Raw genomic sequence first — 7,300 nt, forward strand, 5'->3', positions numbered from 1 at the left:
ATGCTTTCCCATCTGTATTAGGAAATTTGGAGGATTGCTCTCAGGTTGACTGACTAGCTATTCATATTTGTTCCCATTACCAACACAGGTGACCCAACATAAAATGGAAACCATTTAACAATGTAATTAATATCAAATGTAAGAAAATATTGCTGAATGTTATTCAATTCCAGCTAGAACCTTACACAGACAGAAAACTATCAGAAGTTCAGAGTTTAGAAGATCCAATTGCACTTGTTATTATGTGCCGTCAAGTCACTTACAACTCATAGCAACCCTATGTACAACAGTTCTAAACCCTGATCTAGCCTATGCCAATCTTACTGTCTCTGACACACCTATCCCCGATACCCCAGTCACTGAATCAATCCATCTTATCAAGGATCTTCCTCTCCTCTGCTGTTCCAATACCCTTCCAAGAAAGATATACCTCTCCAAGGACTGATCCTTCATTGCAACATGCTCAAACTATATCAGATAAAGCTTTAGAATCCTTGCCGCCAAGGAAAAGTCTGGCTTCTAGGACACACCTTCTTATTCTCCTACCAGTTCAAAATGGATGCCAAAAAAGACTAAATATTGCACTAGAGAACTATCATGATAGATGGTGAGGAGACTGAGGTTGTTAATAGCTTCATTTTTATTGGTTCCACAATCAACACTCTTGATGCCAGCACCAAGGAAATTAAAAGACAAATTACATTGTGAAAGTCTGCTCTCAGGGACTTCTCCTGAGCATTAAAGAGCAATGTTGTCAGTCTGAAGACTAACATGCACCTGATCCAGGCCATGGTCATTGCAATTACTAACTTTGTGTCAAAAATTGGGGCAATGGCTAGGGAATATAGAAGGAGAATTGATGCCTTTGAGCTGTGGTGCTGGAAAAGAGTATTTACTATATCATGACTTCTAAGAGAACAAACAGGTACACCCTAGAGAGACTGAAACCAGTATGCTCCTTGGAATCAAGAAGTTTGAAGCTCTGTGTGATTTACTTTGGGCATGTTGCCAGGAGGGACCAGTCGTTGGAGTGGACATCATGCTTGGAAGGGTGGAGGAACAACACAGGAGAGGAAGACCCTGGCTTAGATGGATTGACTCAGTGACTGGGGTAGTGGGTTAGGTGAGTCTGAGACAATGAAATTGGCACAGGATAGATCAGTATTCAGAGCTATTGTATATGGGGTCACTATGGATTGAAGTTGACAGCAAATAACAACAACAACAATGGCACTAAGGATGTCTTTGATGATGTCTCGTGAATTATGGCTGAAATCAAAGAATACTAGAATAATATCTATTTGTGTTTTATTGACTATGCAAAGGTATTTGACTGGGTAGAACATAATAAACTATGAATAACATTGAGGAGAATGGGAATCTTAGAACATTTACTTGTGATAATACAAAATTTATACCTAGACCAAGAAGCTGTCTTTCAAATGGAGGAACATTTTAATATCAGAAAGTGCAGGTTTCAAGGATATAGCTTTCATTTATAATCAGTATGCTGAGCAAATAATGGCTTCAGGATTAGAGGAAGACCCTTCAACAACCATCATATACAATGGACAGAGCTTCGCTTGCTGAAAGTGAAGAAGACTTGAAACATTTGCTGAAGATGTAGGATCACAACCTTTGCTATGGATTACATTTCAACATCAAACAAACAAAATTCCTTTCCAAAGGATCAATAGGTAACATCATAATAGATGGAGAGAGAGGACTGAAATTGTCAATGATTTAATCATGCTTAGATGACAAATCGGCACTCTTGGGTCCAGCAGTCAGGAGACATATTGCATTGAGTAAGTCCACTATCAGAAACTTTGTCAGTTTGATGAATAAGATGTACCTGATTCAGCCTTTTCATTGGCTTGCTAAGTGATAAGATCTGGACAACAAATAAGTATGACAGAAGAAGAATTGATGCCTTTGAGTTGTCATGTTGGAGAAGAGTACTGGATATTCCATTAAATGCCAAAATAACAAACAGATATGTCTTGGAGAAGCCGTATCCAGAGTGCATCTTGGAGGCAAAGATGGTAAAGCTTTGTCTCTCATACTTTGGACCTGTTACTGTGAGAGAGTATTTCTTGAAAAGGGATATCATAGTTAGAAAGGTGGAAAAAAGGTTAAAGATAGGTAGACCTCCAGTGAAAGGGATTGACACGCTGATCACAGCAATGAAGTCAAGTGTATCAGAAATGATGTATGGCACAAGATAAGACAAGGTTTATGTCTGTTATTTATCGAGTTGCCATGAGTTGTGCTTGACTTGATGTCACCTAACAAAAAGAAGAGAGGTGTTATTACACCATTCATATCAGTTTTTTAAGAAATAAATAATTAACACATCTGCAATCAGAGACCTCTCCAAATTTCTGAGGAGCAATGATATTTTTCAAGGACTATGGTGTTCTGATTCAGATCATGATATTTTTAACCACTTGCTATACTTGTGAGTGCTGGACAATAAATAAAGATGACAGGGGAGGGGAAAGGTGCCTTTGAACTATGGTATTGGAGAAGATTTTTAATATCTCACAGGTTGCCAAAAGAACAAACAGTATTGTCTTGGAGAAAGTGCAGCCATAGCGATCCTTGTAGACAAGCATGGTGAAACTTTGTCCCACATGCTTAGGCTATTCCTTGAAGAGGACATCATATGTGGAAAGGTGTGGGAATGGCAAAGGAGAGGACAATCCTCAATCAGGTGGATTGACATGGTGACTGCTACACTGGGCTCAAGAGTGTCAGAGATTGGGACGTTGACACAAGATAGAACAGGCTTCAGATCTGTTGTTTATAATGTCCCTATGAGTTGTGCTCGACTTGACAGCACATGATGGCATCTAAAAACAATAATAAATGTTAGACTGTGATTATTTCAGTTTTTTTTAGAGAAGATATTCAAAAGAATATGTTTATTAAATAAAAAAAAATCCCTTAATGGTAAGATTCTTAATTTGTTTCACAACGTTCAATTGTCAACTTCATTATAAATGAAACATGAATAAATGTTCACTTTAGCATGATAACTTAAAGAGCACTATGTAAATGATTTTCTCAGAGAGACAAATTTACCAAAATGCAAATTAGTGTGAGATAAAATTGCTAATATATTTTTCTGCATCTCTATTAGCTTGATATATCTACAGTAAATTACTCTATTGGAATAAATTGCAAATTATTAATAGATATATATTCATAAATATAAAGTATATTTTATTCTGATACATTTATTACTTCATAGTTATTTGTTTGGTCCTGCAGCTTCTACAAAGAAAATACTGCCATATAAATAAATGGAAATGGAAAAGGTTCTTTCTAATGAGAACAACAAATAAGATGTTTTAACTTACAATTTTCATAATGCCTTTTGAATACTAAAATAGTGGTGTTCACTCAAATTGCCTCTATCTGGTGTATTTTCTAACACTTGGGTTTAAAAACAACAACATGCTTATAAACAGAAAAATGGATTAAACTATCATATTTTAAATTATATATATTAAAACCTCAAACATCATTTATGTCAAAATGTTAATATGCTTTTTATAATAAAATGGCATTTATTTATTGGTCTTGCCTTTGATATTTGACACATAGATAGCTCTTCAATTCAGACTAAGCATGTTTTCAGAGTTAAAAGGCCACATGTGTTATCGTATGTAATTTTATTCTTAATCTCTGACATATATTATGTTATTCTTGAGTATTGCCAAGTCAATTTGGACTCAAGGTAGCCCTGTGTGTTGCAGAGTAGATTTGTTACTATGAAACTTTCAATACTGCAAACATTGGGAAGCAGATCCCCAAGCCTGTCTCTGAGGCATCACAGCATGAGTTTGAACTGGCATCTTCTCAGCTAGTCATTGTATCCTTAACTCTATGGCCAGGCCAATGATTCTACAATGTTGTATTTTAAATAAGGAACCAATCTATCAAACCAAACAAAACACACTACAACCTAGTGTCAAAGTTTAACAGGGCAGCAAGCAAAAATGTTGGAGGTGATATGGAGAGATAGGAACTCTCATACACTGTTGGTGGGTTTATAAAATGGTACAATCACTCTAGAAGACAGTTTGGGATTTTCTCAAAAAGTTGAATACGGAAATTCCCTATGACCCAGCTATTCCACTACCAGGAATATACCTAAGAAAATTAGAACCTAGATACAAACAGAGATTTGTATACCAATGCTCATAGCAGTGTTATTCACCATCACAAGAACATGGAAACAGCCCAAGTATCCAGCCACAATTGAATGAATTGAGAAATTGTGGTACATTCACATAAGAGAATACTATGCAGTACTCAGGAGCAATGATTTAAAAAAATTGCTACATAACTTGGGAAGAACTGGAAATCATTATGCTGAGTGAACTAACTCAGTTTCCTAAGGACAAATACTGCATAAGACCCTTATTGTAGAATTAGAAAGATAACTAATAGAACATACATGAGAATCCAAGGAAGGGGGAACAATGAGTAGAGAGGTGAAGATGAGCAGGGGAAAATCACAAGGTTACACAATCTGGTGGGTGAAGGAAAGGGATGGGCAAAGAAAATGGGAAAGAACTGACAAGGATCTGAAAAGACAGGATAATGCTGGACATAGTTCAATAACGATTAATTTCATAAAACTTAATGAATGGGAATGATTATTTGAAACACAATGTAAATGAAGGATAATGTGAGTTTCAATGTACACAAAATTTGCAAGCAAACCAATATAAAACAATAAAAAAAAATTACACTACAACAAAATCCTACTCCAAGCCATTGCCTTTGGTTTGAAGCCAAGACAAGCAGATCCTATAGAGGATATTAAGAGGTTGAAAATTTCAAGGGAGGAGACTGAAGGGTTATATTTTTTTCTCCTGAAGAGTCTAAGGAATTCAAACATCTAGACTCTATCTGTATGTTGTATGTTACTTGTACATGACAATATAATGTGTCATAGAGTAGGAACCAATTCATAGCTTGCCCTCCAGGGATTGTAAGAGGCTGTACATCATGTGGAAGCAGATTGTCCATTTTTTTTTTTTACAAAACACTTGGTACATTCTAACCACCTGGCTTTGAGTTCCCAGAACAAACTCTTTATCCGCTAGATGAACATAGTTCTTTTTTAGCACTGTACAAGCACAGCCCCTCCAAACGGAGAGAACAAAAATCCTCAGACTGAGCTAGTAAACATCATCACGATAAATGGAGAAAAGATGGGAGATATCAAGGTTTCATTCTCCTTGAATCCACAATCAATACTCTGGAAAGCATTAGTCAAGAAGTCAAGTGCTATGTTACAATGAGGAAGTCTGCGTCAAGAACCTTGTCAAAGGGGTAAAAAAAAAAATTATGCCAGTTTAAATGCTAAGCTGTGCTTGACCCAAACCATGGTATTTTCAGTTACTTCATAAGCCTATGGAAACTGGACAATGACCAAGGAAGGTTGAAGAAGGATTTGTGTCTTTGACTCTTGACATTGTAAGGTTTATACTGTGGACTGTCAAAAGAAAAGAAAAACCAATTTATTTTTGGAAGAAGTACAATCAAGTGAACATAAGAAACAAAAAATGTTTAAGAATTTGTCACACGTACTTTGGACATATTACAAAGAGTGGTCAGTCCCTGGAAATTGCTATATGCTTGGGGAAGTAGAAGGTTAATTAAAGAGAGAGAAGGTTGCTCAATGAGATAGAATGACACAGGGATGGTAACAAAGTACATAACAGAGACTGTTAGAATTGGAAGGACTGGGCAGAATTTGGTTTTATTATACATAAAATCACTATGCACTAGAGTTGACTTAACACCACTTGAAAACAACATACTGACTGATACAACAGAAAAGTGTCCCTTTTTTATGAATTTGTAGTATTTATTGCCTCCTAGTATAGTTACCTGTTCATTGGGTGGATCCTTATTTTAAGAAGCCCTTCTAGTTAATAAGGTAGAGCTTCCTTCACAACTGCAAAGCTACTTTTAGCTATTTTCCCCTAAAAGTTGTCAATTTTTGTATTTTGTTCAATTTTCTATTTCAGATTATCCTAGATCATATCAGATATTATGAAGATGTGTTGTTGTTGTTGTTGTTATGTGCTGTGGAGTTGCCTGTGACTCATAGCAAACCTATATACAACAGCCATAAACCCTGGTCTGTCCTGTGCCAAATAGACTGTTGCTGACACACCTACACCGATTACACCAGTCACTGAATCACTCCACCTCGTAGAGTGTCTTCCTCTCCTGCGCTGTCACCCAAACCCCCCAAATATTATGTCCCTCTCCAAGGACTGGTCCCTCTTTGAAACACATCCAAAGTATGTCAGACAAAGCTTCAGAATCCTTGCCTCCAAGGAGCATCCTGGTTTAACCCTCTCATGGTCGAACCTGTCCATTCTCTTAGCAGCTCATTCAACACTTTCCTCCAGAACCATAGCTCAAAGGCATAGATTCTCCTTTTATCATCTCTGGTCATTGCCCAGCTCTCTGATGTGATTGCAGAGGGAATGGCAAAGTTCTGATATGTTGTTCATAGAGTAACTGTAAGTCCTAGTCAACTAGAGGAAGCCTAATCACAACAACTCAGAATTAGGGACCTGCTGACCCAAGGATCTGGGCATTCAGGTGGTTTTATTCCTCCAGCTGTACGAAGGAGAAAGATGGGCAATCTTTTCTGGTACAGTCTGCAGCTTCGGAAACTCAATGGAGTGACATTATTTACTTCTGACTCAAGGTCATGAGTTTGAGGGGCAATTTTTGTTGGTTTTTAATATTAAAATATTGTGATTCCTATGTTACTATCAAAAACAATGAGATGAAATATTAAAAAAACCCACAATGTATAGAAAGTTTGTATTTAAACCAATACAAAATAAAAATAAATGCAATACTTAAAACTACCTAAAGGGGTATCTCCTATTTCTCTTTTAATTTTAAAGGGAGAATAGAATGTTTATATTACTGATGTATTCTAAATAATTGTACAGTAAATAGTAGGAATATTATCGTACATACGTAGCAAGAGCTTTAGTCCACTGTCTAAGATACATCATCAACAGCCACTATATTAACAATCATCTCCTTTATGTTATTCTTGATTCCTGACCCCCTGCATAATCAAGCACAATGTCATCATCCAGGGATTAATACCTCTTGATAACATATTCAAAGTAAGTTACACAAAGTCTTGCCGTTCCTGTTTCTAACGAATCTTCTAGATCTACTTGTTCATTTTTTTTTTTTTTTTGCTATTCATGACATTCCAAAAACATTGACGGCTGACATG

This window comes from Elephantulus edwardii, unplaced genomic scaffold, assembly GCF_000299155.1.
Source record: "Elephantulus edwardii isolate Elephantulus edwardi_28Jun2011 unplaced genomic scaffold, EleEdw1.0 scaffold00392, whole genome shotgun sequence".
NCBI classification, from domain to species: Eukaryota; Metazoa; Chordata; class Mammalia; order Macroscelidea; family Macroscelididae; genus Elephantulus; species Elephantulus edwardii.